The sequence below is a fragment of the Nicotiana attenuata genome, unplaced genomic scaffold (assembly GCF_001879085.1).
Source record: "Nicotiana attenuata strain UT unplaced genomic scaffold, NIATTr2, whole genome shotgun sequence".
Lineage (NCBI taxonomy): Eukaryota > Viridiplantae > Streptophyta > Magnoliopsida > Solanales > Solanaceae > Nicotiana > Nicotiana attenuata.
The window spans coordinates 53,999-67,143 of record NW_017670386.1 but is presented as its reverse complement, the minus strand read 5'-3'; positions in this window follow the sequence as shown (position 1 = coordinate 67,143).

Sequence of the window (13,145 nt, the reverse complement as noted above, 5' to 3'; positions counted from 1 at the left end):
GAGTATGAGGAGTTTGGCGTATATTCCAGTTGGGGAGAGACCCCTTGCAGTTGATGTTCAGGCCTTGGCCAATCGGTTTGTGAGATTAGATATTTCGGAGCCCAGTCGGGTGTTGGCTTACGTGGCTTCTCGGTCTTCTTTATATGATTGCATCAGAGAGCGCCAGTATGATGATCCGCATTTGCTTGTCCTTAAGGACAGGGTTCAGCATGATGATGCTAGAAATGTGACCATTGGTGATGATGGAGTGTTAAGGATGCAGGGCCGGATTTGCGTGCCTAATATGGATGGGCTTCGGGAGTTGATATTGGAGGAGGCCCATAGCTCGCGGTATTCCATTCATCCGTGTGCCGCTAAGATGTATCAGGATCTTAGACAGCATTATTAGTGGCAGAGAATGAAGAAAGATATTGTGGGGTTTGTAGCTCGGTGTCTCAATTGTCAGCAGGTGAAATATGAGCATCAGAGACCGAGTGTCTTGCTTCAGCTGATGGTTATTCCTGAATTGAAGTGGGAGAGGATCACTATGGATTTTGTTGTTGGACTTCCTCGGACTTTGAAGAAGTTCGATGTTATTTGGGTGATTGTAGACAGGCTGACCAAGTCCGCGCACTTCATTCCTATCGGTACTACTTATTCTTCAGAGCGGCTGGCAGAGTTATATATTCGGGAGATTGTTCGGTTGCATGGTGTCCCAGTTTCCATCATTTCAGATTGGGGCACTCAGTTTACTTCCCAGTTTTGGAAGTCTGTTCAGCGAGAGTTGGATACTCAGGTGCAGTTCAGCACAGCTTTTCACCCTCAGACGGACGGGCAGTCCGAGCGCACTATTCAGATATTTGAGGATATGCTACGCGCATGTGTTATTGATTTCGGAGGGTCATGGGATCAGTTTCTACCGCTTATAGAGTTTGCTTATAACAACAGCTACCAGTCGAGCATTCAGATATCTCTATATGAGGCTTTGTACGGGAGGCGGTGTAGATCTCCAGTTGCCTGGTTCGAGCCCGGTGAGGCTAGGCTGTTGGGGACAGATTTGGTTCAGGATGCTTTGGATAAAGTGAAGGTAATTCAGGAGAGACTTCGTACGGCGCAGTCGAGGCAGAAAAGTTATGCGGACCGGAAGGTTCGAGATGTATCCTACATGGTTGGTGAAAAGGTCCTATTGAAGGTTTCGCCCACGAAGGGTGTTATGACATTCAGAAAGAAAGGAAAGTTGAGTCCGCGATTCATTGGACCTTTTGAGGTACTTCAGAGGATTGGGGAGGTGGCTTATGAGCTTGCCTTGCCACCCAGCTTGTCGAGTGTGCATCCAGTTTTCCATGTTTCTATGCTCCGAAAGTATACTGGGGACCCGTCCCATGTTCTGTATTTCAGTACAGTTCAGTTGGAGGGTGACTTGACTTATGATGTAGAGCCAGCAGCTATTTTGGAGCGACAGGTTCGAAAGCTGAGGTCAAAGGATATAGCTTCAGTGAAGGTGCAGTGGAGAGGTCGGCCCGTGGAGGAGGCTACCTGGGAGACCGAGCGGCAGATGCAGAGCAGATATCCTCACCTATTTGAGGCTTCAGGTATGTTTCTTGACTCGTTCGAGGACGAACGTTTGATTAAGTTGGGGAGGATGTGACGACCCGGCCAGTCGTCTCATGAGTTACCGCTCCGTTTCCCCCATGTCTGCTTATTTATGCTTCGTTATCCGTGTTTTATGTGATCAAGTTGTTTAGTTTGCGTTCGGTGTGGTTCTGGAAAGAAATGAGACACTTAGCCTCTTTAAAGAAGGTTTATAATGGAAAAGTCAACCGGATGTTGACTTATGTGTTAGAGGGATCGGATGTGAATTTCGATGGTTCGGTTAGCTCCAGGAGGTGATTTGTGACTTAGGAGTGTGATCGAAAGTGGTTTTGGAGATCCGGTGTAGAATTAGGCTTGAATTGGCGAAGTTAGTATTTTGGCGAATTCCGGTTGATAGGTGAGATTTTGATCCGAGGGTCGGAATGGAATTCCGTGAGTTGCTGTAGCTTCGTTATGAGAATTGGGATGTGTGTGTAAAATTTCAGGTCATTCGGACGTGGTTTAGTTGGGTTTTTGATCGAAAGTGTGTTTCGGAAGTTTTTAGAAAACTTAGGCTTGAATTCGATGTGAATTGAAAGATTTGGTGTTGTTTGAGGTGTTTTGATGATCGGAACAAGTTTGAATGAGGTTTTAGGATGTGTTTGTGCTTTTGGTTGAGGTCCCGGGGGCCTCGGGGTGATTTCGGATGGTTAACGGGAAGTTTTGAGTCTTGGAAGGTTGCAGAAATTGCAGCAGCAGTTGCAGAGGAATTTTGGCCTTCGCATTCGCGTGGGGCTGGTCGCGAACGCGTAGAAGTAATTTGGAAGGCGGGCGTTTCGCTCTTCGCATTCGTGGTTGAGGGTCCGCATTCGCGAAAGGTTAATTTCTGGTGCTTCGCGTTCGCGTCTGAAGGCTCGCGTTCTCGGAGGGTGAGTGATCACGCCCAACTCTAGTCCTAAAAAGGATAAGCGGTCGCTGCAAATATAATCCGGTCTAAAAGTCCGGAGTCGAATCCCACAGAGAACTAAGGTTTTGCTGTAATTGTTCAATATCGCAAAGAAGACAAGTTTGAAAAATTTCTAAATTATAAAAATTGAGATTTATATTTCTAACTAATTAACCAACAAATACTATAAAACGGTAAAATTATCAACTAACGAGACAAAGGTTTGGAGACTAAATTAAGGAGGTCTAGAGTTATGATTTCCCCAATTATTGATTTCATTAGTTGTATGTTTCTTATAGCTTTGACTTAGTTGTCTCTATCAATCATGAACTCTCCAGCTATCATAACTCTCTCTCAAGCAATTATAATAATTTACTAGACGCACTCTCTCAAGCTATGCTAGCTAGATTCACATTACAGTTCACTTAGATTGCACCCGAGGTATCGTTATCTCTAATCCAACCTCTAAACCCTCGGTTATGACTCTCGGCTATACTCCGGGAGTGATGTTGTTCAAACAACTACCTAAATATGCACTCTCTCTCAAGCAGATACATAATAAATAGGAACGGCTAATTGAGGATCCTTTCAATTAACCACAATCAAAACGTAGTTGAACAAATAGAGATAAACAACCAATTCAAAACTATATTATTATAATAACCAAATCATCCCCAACGGGTTCCATCAAAACCCTAGAAAACGAATTAGCTATTCATAATAGTATGTAAAACTACAATACTAAAAATCATAACCAACAATGAAAAAATAGGGAGAAGAAGGAAAAACTCGTTGAAGAATTCCGCATCTTGCTCCTATTGTGTTCTTGACTCCTTAGGTCGAATCTCCGGTCTCCTTAGCCTCCTTAGGTCTAAATTATGTCAAAAGTATGTCCTCCTCTCTTCAAAATAGGTTTAGGACCCCTTTTATACAAGTTGGAATAGTGTAGGGCCGAAATAACCTTGTCCCGGACGAAATAGGAGTTCTTTTTGACGCCTGGAGCGGCGCGGCCGCGGCCAAAACGCGGTAGGACCGCGGCCAGACAAGCTCTCTGATTTTCTGCCGCGGTTAGTTCCGCGGTCGCGGTTTCGACTGCGTTTTTCACCCTGTTCCGTTTGAAATTTTGAAAAACGTAAAACATGAAAGTGGTATCCCTTTGAGTTAGCTTTCCAACCATATATTCTGTAGCCCAAATGAAGTTTTGAGCAAAAAGTTATGTGCATTTTACTAGACAGTGCGCAATATGCCTACTCGAGTCTTCGTTTGTTCTCAACTATCAAATTTGACCCCCGAACACGATCCCGGCTTAATTCCTTGAGCTTTTACTCAGACTTCAAAGCTTCAAATCACTTAAATTCATTCCATAATATCTATATAGCTCGGAATCACACCTACAAGGCATAAAACACACAATTAGTGCAAAACACTATCGATTAAAGCGCAAACTCAACTAAAGTGCAGTAAATTAGAGTGTAATAAGCGACTAAAATACGTAATTATAGCCTATCATCAGTGAGCAGCTTACACTTCGCGTTCGCGAGGTAGGCATCATGTTCGTGAAGGGATGTGATCTCAGTGCTTCGCGTTCGCATGGGTATGTTCGCGTTCGCGTATAAGGATCTGGGGTCCAGTGAGTTTTGCTCTTCGCGTTCGCATAGGGTGTGTCGCGTTCGCGTAGCTTTAGGTGAAGTGGTCATCGCGTTCGCGACTGGAGTGTCGCGTTCGCGTAGGGAAATTTTTGGTCAAAGTAAAATTGTGGTTAGCGAACGCGAGGGTTTGACCGTGTTCGCGAAGAAAGAAGGGTCAGACCTGGGCAGTGAGTTTATAAACATTTCATCCGCGAGTTTTAGCCATTTTTCTACCATAGTTGAGTATTTTAAGAGCTCTTTAAAGGGAATTGAAGAGGGATTCAAGGAGAAGTGATTGGAGGTAAATTCTATGAACCAAAAACATGATTTTATTGTGAAATTAACCTAGATATTCATGAAAATTTAACCAAAAATGGAAGAACTAGGGCTTGGGATTTTGAATTTTTGAATTGGGATTTGAGGGGTCATTTGGACTCCGATTTTGGTGTTCTTTATATCCATAGACTTGTGGAGTGATAAGGAACCCGTTGATGTAGGAATTTCTGAATTTCGAGATGTGAACCGGGCTGCACGCCGCAACGATGTACGGATCGGGGTGCACGCCGCAGCGGTTATTCTGATTTCTGTTACTGTGAGAGATATATGAGCCGAGTGCTGAGAATAAGTGTTAAGTGATAAGAGTGAGCCCGAGGGGCGGATTTCTACTTGTTATTACTTGTTAAATTACTTGTTTTACCTGATTTGAAGAGATTTCATTCGACTTCTTCTCTGGTTTACTACTTAAGTGATTTCACTGCTTTGATATAGAATTGCTTTGTGCCTTTACATGTTTTCATGCTTTCAGCCATTATTTATAATTATTACTCACTGGGTCGGAGTACTCACATTACTCCCTGCACCGTGTGTGCAGATACAGGCATAGCAGAGTCCGCTCCTGAGTGCTGATCCTCCCAGTCCAGGCAGTGATTTGGAGACTACGAGGTAGCTGTTGGCGTCCGCAGTCCCCGTGCCTCCCCTATCTTATTATTTTCATGTTCTTAGAACTATTGTATTAGACTTAGTATTCAGCAGACTTGTATCCGGATTTCGTAGTTGCTCTTGACTTGTGACACCCCGGTTTGGGCTGTGTCGGGATGGTTTCTCCTATTGTTATCGTTATTTCCGCAAATTATGGCTATTAGATCATGTTTAACAACTGTTTATGGAATTTAAATGTTTAAAAGAGGTGTTCTGTTTGGTCTAGCTGGCCTTGTCTTCACGAGAGGTGCCATCACGACCGGGTTCGGGATTTGGGTTGTGACAAGTTGGTATCAGAGCCTAGGTTACTTGGTCTCACGAGTCCTGAGCGGGTTTAGTAGAGTCTCGCAGATCGGTACAGAGACGTCTGTATTTATCCTCGAGAGGCTGCAGAACCTTTTAGGAAAAACCTCACATTCTTGAAATTCTTATCGTGCGAACTTGTTCCGAGTGCTAAACTTCTATTATTCTATTCTCTCGCAGATGGCGAGGACTCGCGCTATCGGACGAGGTGGACGACCACCAGTACCACCCACTGAGGTCACCAGAGGCCGTGGACGCGGTCGTGGTCGTGGCAGAGGCAGAGCAGCGAGGGCAGCACCTGTTGATCCACCAGTTGCCCCAGTTCCGGATCCGGCTCCAGCAGCACCAGTTCAGGCACCAGCTGTGAGCACGTGATTTTTGCCTCGCTTAAATTATTCCTATAAAATTCATAAAATTAGGATTTTTCTTTTATTATTTGATTTTTAGTTCAAAATATTCTTTAATTTTTCTAATAATCAAGAGATAAAAACGGATAGTTAAAACATGAAATCATATAAATTACATTTTGTCCAAAATTAGTTTTCGAGCCAAGTCTTAAGTCAATAAAGCGGCCGTGCTAGAACCACGGGACTCGGGGAATGCCTTATACCTTCTCCCCGGGTCAACAGAATTCCTTACCCGAATTTTGTTTTCGCGGACCGATAAAAACTAGAGTCAAACCTTCCTTTGACTAGGGATTCAAATAAACGGTGACTTGGTAACGACNTGCAGATACAGGCATAGCAGAGTCCGCTCCTGAGTGCTGATCCTCCCAGTCCAGGCAGTGATTTGGAGACTACGAGGTAGCTGTTGGCGTCCGCAGTCCCCGTGCCTCCCCTATCTTATTATTTTCATGTTCTTAGAACTATTGTATTAGACTTAGTATTCAGCAGACTTGTATCCGGATTTCTTAGTTGCTCGTGACTTGTGACACCCCGGTTTGGGCTGTGTCGGGGTGGTTTCCCCTATTATTATCGTTATTTCCGCAAATTATGACTATCACATTATGTTTAACAACTGTTTATGGTATGTAACTGTTTAAAAGAGGTATTCTGTTTGTTCTGGCTGGCATTGTCTTCACGAGAGGCGCCATCACGACCGGGTTTGGGAATTGGGTCGTGACATAAAGATTTAGCAAAAGCATTGGTTGAAGCAAATCTTGTGTAGACTTATGCACTTGTTTATTTACTCGTGAAGTTTACTTTGATTTTACCTGTTGCTACTGCGAGTGTGGAGAGAGTATTTTCATCCATGAAGAGGATAAAAAATGAAGTGTGAAATATCATTGGTGATCAATATTTAAATGATTGTTTAGTTTGTTACATAGAACGTGAAGCATTTGAAAAGGTAAGTAATTATGCTATCATTGACCGTTTTCAAAATATGAAAACTCGTCGAGAGCAATTGTAAATGAATGATGTACATGTATGTTTTTGTTTACTTAAAGATGAAAGAATTCTGTATGTCGTACTTATAGTTATAGTGACCAACTGATTATGGTAGTATTTGTTAATTGGAACATCTTTCCAATTGTCAGAACATGAAAGAAGTTGTCTTTTTGTACTTTTCATGTGGAAGAAATTTTATGATATTGGTATTACTGTTGAAAATTTTATGATGTGCTCTAAGTTATCATAATTTATTTTCGTTCGATATATTTATCTATATAAATCGAAAAGATGAATAGCTAGAACCGAAGCACAAAGTTGATTAAACCGACTATATATTTATCCCATTTGGACCGTATACATAATAATATATCTATGTGTAAAATTGTCACGACCCAAACTCGGACCCGGACCCGGTCGTGATGGCGCCTCTCGTGGGACAAGGCCAGCCAACTAAACCCAATCTAACCTTTCAAAACAGTTAAAACAGTTCATAAGCAGTTTAAATATGATTTAATAATATTAATTAGCGGAAATTCAACCCGACACTGCCCTAATCGGGGTGTCACAAGTCACGAGCAACTATTAGAATATGAACACAACTACAAGGTCTAAAATATACAGAATAGGACAAGGAACGAAAAGGGAGAAAAGCAGTGCCGCGAACGCTGGCAGTCACCTCACTAAACTCCGATAACTCTGCCTCCGATCAGCCAAAACCCGCTACCGGGTGAACAAATACCTGCATTTGCACGCGAGGTGCAGGGAGAAAAGTGAGTACTACAACTCAGTGAGTAATAAGGTTAAATAACAACTGAGCAGTAAGAAATCACGTAAAGCAAACCATCATGCTATATAGGGGCAGTGTAAAACTCTTGAGTGAAACAGTAAAGCCTTGAAATCTTTAGAAAATATCTTAGCTCAGTTTAAAACCTCTTTTGAAATTGATCTTTTCAGCGGTAACGCAAATGAATGCCAAAAACAAATAGTGCAGATAAGCACAGAATTTCCGCCCCGCGGGCACAACACTCAGTCATCAAGGAATGTCAGAGTATCAGGTCCATATTGCAAGGAGTAGCACAAAACAACAGATAATAGCAGACAAATAAGATAATGCAAACACATCAAACAGTACCGGTACCGCTGCGGCATGCAGCCCGCTCCACATATCGCTGCGGCGTGCAGCCCGATCCATTTATCATCGACGGCGCTCACTGGGGGTGTGCAAACTCCGGGAGGGGCCCCTTACGGCCCAAGCGCAATAGCAAGCCATCTCGTGGCATCAAATCTAGGCCCTCGGCCTCATATTAGTATCAGTATAACACTGCTGCGGCGTGCAACCCAATCCAAAAGTATCCTCACAATACAGGCCCTCGGCCTTACTCAGTCAAGAAAATCACATAAGCCGCTTGGGCAACAATAAAGCATGATGCTCAGCCCAAAAATATATTTAGGAATATAATTTCGAGTGTTTAAGGCACAGTAAACTTGGCTGAGTTTTAAAACAGTGGAAAATACATGACTGAGTTCAAATATATAATTAACACAGTGAGGAATTATCAACAATAATCCCCGAAGGGGTTCAAATAGCTGGCACGAAGCCCAAATATGGCAATCAGCCCAAATTATGATGATAACAAGTAATTTCAGTCAAATATGCAGTAAATTCATCAATCGGGACGGACCAAGTCACAATCCCCAATGGTGCTCTACCCCACGCTCGCTATCCGGCGTGCAAGTCACCTCAATATAGCACTACGATGTGCAAATCCGGGGTTTCAAACCCTAAGGATATCATTTACAATTATTACTCACCTCGAACCGGCAAATCTCTAGCTCGCGACGCCTTTGCCCCTCAAATCGGCCTCCACGCACGTCGAATCTATCCAAAATCATAGCGAACACATCACAATATGCTAAGGGAACAATACTTTCGAAAAATATCAAGAATCTCGAAATTAGCAAAACCCGAGCCCCGGGACCACTTCTCGAAACTCAAAAATTTTTACATCAATAGATTCCTTATCTCCTCACGAGTTCATACATACCAAGAACTCTCAAATCTGAGCTCAAATGACCCATCAAATCCCCAAATCAAATTTCAAAATCTCAAGCCCTAGTTCTTCAATTTTAGGCTTAATTTCCATAAATTTCTAGGTGAATTTCACAATAAAAACGAGTATTGAGATCAAAAATCTTACCTCCAATCGATTCCCCTCGAATCCCTCTTTAATCTCCACCAAGAAGCTCTCAAAATGATCAACCATGGAGGAAAAATGACCCAAAATCGCGGAAATGAGCTTTTAAAACATTCTGCCCAGCTATATATTTCCTTCTATGCGATCGCTGCCAAAACCTCGCGATCGCGATGAACAAATTTTTTTCCAGCCCTCAAAATACTCAATGCGATCGCAACTGAACCTCTGCGATCGCGATGCTGCCTCCTCCAATACAGTGCGATCGCGCTCACCACTACGCGATGGCGTAGAACAAATTCATGCTGCCCCACATTGCCCTATGCGATCGCATTCATACCCACGCGATCGCATAGAGGAACATTGAACTGAACACCACCAGATTTTTCTGCAATTCTCCAAGTCCGAAAAGGCCCATTTAACCACCCGAAACTCACCCGAGGCCCTCGGGACCTCAACCAAACATGCCAACATATCCCATAACATCATTCAAACTTGCTCCAATCATCAAAACACCTCAAACAACATCAAATTACTCAAAACTCATCGAATTCAAGCCTAAGTTTCCTAAAAACTTCCGAAATACACTTTCGATCAAAAACCCGACCAAACGACGTTCGGATGACCTGAAATTTTGCACACACATCACAAATGACATAACGAAGCTACAACAGCTCTCGAAATTCCATTCTGACCCTCGGATCAAAATCTCACCTATCAACCGGAATTCGCCAAAATACTAACTCCGCCAAAGCAAGCTAATTTCTACACCGGACCTCCAAAACCCATTCCGATCACGCTCCCAAGTCACAAATCACCTAACAAAGCTAACCAAATCACAAAAACTCCGATCCGAGCTCATATACGAATAAGTCAACTCTTGGTCAAAGCTTTCAAATTTAAAGCTTTCAACTGAGACTTTTCTTTCAAATTCATCCCGATTTTTTTCCTGAAACCAAAACCAACGATCTACATCAGTCATAATACATATCACGGGGCAAGTCATGCCCGAGAACTGGCGATCAAAGTGCAAAAGCTCAAAACGATCGGTTGGGTCGTTGCAAAAATAATATGGCACCCGAAACCTTCAAATCCTAGATCCGCCTATGAATTGCCGTGGTGTTTCTTGACATTACAAAGAAAAGGTTGCAAGATATGAGGGAAACTGGATGGAAATATCTATTGGATGATGTTTCCTCATTTTGTGATAGGCATGATATTTTGATTGCGAAGATGGATGAGTCTTACTTTCCCGGTAAGTCTAAGCGTAAGTTTAATGTTTGTTACTCCCATCACTTGTGTGTTGAAATCTTTTATGTGATTGATGTGCAACTTCAAGAGCTTAATGAACGTTTTGATGTAGTGAGTAGTGATTTGCTTCTTGCGATGGCTAGATTCAGTCCAGTTAACTCTGCTAATTTTGATAAAGATAGAATAATGACATTGGCAAAATGTTATCCAAAAGAGTTTAATAAATCGCAGCTTCGGGATTTGAGTTATCAACTCGATACCTTCATAATTCATATGTGAGGTGATGATCCCAAGTTCTCCAACTTGCAAGGAATTAAAGATTTAGCAAAAGCATTGGTTGAAGCAAATCTTGTGGAGACTTATACACTTGTTTATTTACTCGTGAAGTTTACTTTGATTTTACCTGTTGCTACTGCAAATGTGGAGAGAGTATTTTCATCTATGAAGCGGATAAAAAATGAAGTGTGAAATAGCATTGGTGATCAATATTTAAATGATTGTTTAGTTTGTTACATAGAACGTGAAGCATTTGAAAAGGTAAGTAATAATGCTATCATTGACCGTTTTCAAAATATGAAAACTCGTCGAGGGCAATTGTAAATGAATGATGTACATGTATGTTTTTGTTTACTTAATGATGAAAGAATTATGTATGTTGTACTTATTAGTTATAGCGACCAACTGATTATGGTAGTATTTTGTTAATTGGAAGATATTTCCAATTGTCATAACATGAAAGAAGTTGTCGTTTTGTACTTTTCATGTGGAAGAAATTTTATGATATTGGTATTACTGTTGAAAATTTTATGATGTGCGCTAAGTTGTCATAGTTTATTTTCGTTCGATATATTTATCTATTTAAATCGAAAAGGTGAATAGCTAGAACTGAAGCACAAAGTTGATCAAACCGACTATATATTTATCCCATTTGGACCGTATAAATAATAATATATCTATGTATAAAATAATATCGCACCCGAAATTTTCAAATCCTAGATCCGCCTATGGATTTGCACATCGTTGTGCTATATTGAGGTGACACACACGCTAGATGACGAGCGTGGGGTCGTGCACCGTTGGGGATTGTGACTTAGTCCATCCCGAATGACTGTCTCACCGCGTATTTGACTGAAAACTATTTGTTATCATCATGTTTTGGGATGAATGCCATATTCGGGCCTCGTGCCAACTATTTGGACCCTTAGGGGATATTTACTGATATTTTCTCACTATTTTGACTTTATACTTGCACTTAGTCATGTTATATACTACTGTTTTCATAACTCAGCCATGTTTACCTTGTTTTAATACATTAAATGATAATTGGGTTGAGTATCATGTTTTGTTGTGGCCCGAGTGGCTTGTGAGATTCTGACTGAGTAAGGCCGAGGGCCTGTATTGTGAGGATACACTGATTATGATTATGAGGCCGATGGCCTGAGATTTGTTCGCCACGAGGTGACTTGTTGATATGAGGCCAAGAGCCTAGTGATGATGCCACGATATGGCTTGATATTGAGCTTGGGCCGTAAACCCTCCAGGAGTCTGCACACCCCCAGTGAGCGCAGGTACCCATTGTGATGTGAGATATAGCCCGAGAGGCTGGTATTGCTTCTGAGATATTGCCCGAGGGACGAATTTGTTGACATTGTGTCCGAGAGGCGATCCTTTATGTGTTTATCTTTCATGTTTTCTTGCCATTTACTTGCTTAATTGTTAAAAAGACATTTTATGAAGTTTAAACTGAACTAAGTGAATGCTCAACTCAACCCACGTGCCCAACTCTCGCTGAACTGCCCTCCAGAAGCGGGAGGTAAACTGCGTACCTCGATCCGAAATGATAGACACGGGCACACATGAAGGCGAACAATCTCTCGAATATAGATCTCAGCTAACCTCTAAGAAGAATAGGAGACTGCCACAGGAATGAAATGCGCTGACTTGGACAGCCTATCAACAATAACCCACACTGCATCGAACTTTCTCCGAGTCTGTGGGAGTCCAACGACGACATCCATAGTGATCCGCTCCCACTTCCACTCGGGAATCTCAATCCTCTGAAATAATCCACTAGGCCTCTGATGCTCATACTTAACCTGCTGACATTTCAAACACCGAGGCACATATGCAACAATATCCTTCTTCATTCTCTGCCACCAATAATGTTGCCGCGAATCCTGATACATCTTAGCGGCTCCCGGATGAATAGAGTACTGGGAACTATGGGCCTCCTCTAAAATCAACTCTCGGAGTCCATCCACATAGGCACACAAACTCGACCCTGCAATCTCAAGACTCCATCATCTCCTAAGGTAACCTGCTTGGCACCTCCGCGCTGCACCGTGTCTCTAAGGATGCACAAATGAGGATGATCATACTGCCGATCTCGGATACGCTCCAATAATGAAGAACGAGCGACTGTGCAAGCTAACACACGACTGGGCTCAGAACCATCCAACCTCACAAACTGATTGGCCAAATCCTGAACATCCAAGGCTAGCGGTCTCTCATCGCCGGAATATAAGCAAGACTGCCCATACTGGCTGACTTCCTACTCAAAATATCGACTACCACATTATCCTTTCCCAGATGATATAAGATGGTGATATCATAGTCCTTCAACAACTCCAACCACCTTCTCTGCCTCAAATTCAACTCCTTTTGCTTGAATAAATACTGAAGACTCTAGTGATCCGTGAACACCTCACATGACGCCCCATATAGATAAAGCCTCCAAATCGTTAACGCGTGGAACAATGTTGCTAACTCCAAATCATGGACCGGATAGTTCTTCTCATGAATCTTCAACTGCCGCGAAGCATAGGCAATGACCTTGCCATCCTGCATCAACACTGCACCAAGTCCAGTACGAGATGCATCACAATAAATTGTATAAGGCCCCAAT